The sequence below is a fragment of the Penaeus monodon genome, chromosome 29 (assembly GCF_015228065.2).
Source record: "Penaeus monodon isolate SGIC_2016 chromosome 29, NSTDA_Pmon_1, whole genome shotgun sequence".
NCBI lineage: Eukaryota > Metazoa > Arthropoda > Malacostraca > Decapoda > Penaeidae > Penaeus > Penaeus monodon.
This window is the reverse complement of record NC_051414.1, coordinates 16000216-16001253: the sequence shown is the minus strand read 5'-3', so window position 1 is coordinate 16001253 and position 1038 is coordinate 16000216.

The window sequence follows — 1038 nt, the reverse complement described above, 5'->3', positions numbered from 1 at the left end:
AAATTGGGTTTTACAGGTACTTTTTTCCCCATAATATGGGTGCTGATGACAAATAATGCAAATGTTTTTTAACATATTTTTTTATTAAAATTTTTTCTCCATGATTGGGGTAGTGTTTTTTAAATTTTTCCCATGGGTTTTTTAATATCAACTTTTATATATCCCCCTCTATTAGCGTAGAAAAAAGAAAAATTTTCCTCACAAAAAAACAAACCCAAAATTTGGTAGAAGTTTCCTCATATATACAAAAAACCCACACAAACATCCTTATTAAAAATTTCCCCTTCCCCTCCAAGCCGCTCTCCTGAACCCTGACACCCCTTTGGTCTCTTTGCGTGGCTTCCCATCATCCCGCTAAAATTCACTAAATGCTAAGCCGGGCAGTTTTACAAGGTTTGCATTTTCCCTCTTAAGATCATTGTAAATTTTATTTTTAAATATTTCTCAAGTGTAATAAACCTGAAATTTTACTAAACTTCTTTTTCCCTCTATCTCGCTTGTTCTTGTCTCCTGAAAAGTATAAAAATTTTTTTTTTCCCTTTCTGATTTAAATGTTTTTTTAAACATTGGCGTTTCTAAACTGACCCTTTTTTTTTTCCTCGTTTAGAAACATCTCACGAAAAAAGAAAGAATGAATTAAAAAAGGAAAAGGGAGGAACTCGATGACAAACCAAAAAACCAAACATTTCAACTTGGCAATATTCTGGGGGCCAGACCTTTTTCAATGTTGAAAAAACGTCCCCCAAACCCTTCGTCGAGATCCCTAAAAAATTTTTAAAAAAACTTTTTCAAATAAAAAATTTAAAATCCCCTGCAGATATAACACACACATTACCCTATCTGTCAGTCTATTAAACCTCCCCTTTCTATTATATCTCTATTTTTTTCTGCCCATGCCCTGTATCTCCCGGGCTTTTCTGTCTCCCAACTAATCATCTTTTTGTTTTAAATTGTAATTTATCTACCCCCTCCCTTTCCTGACTAACTGACATTGTTTTGTCCCTATCTACAAGCACACACCACACACACCACAAAAAT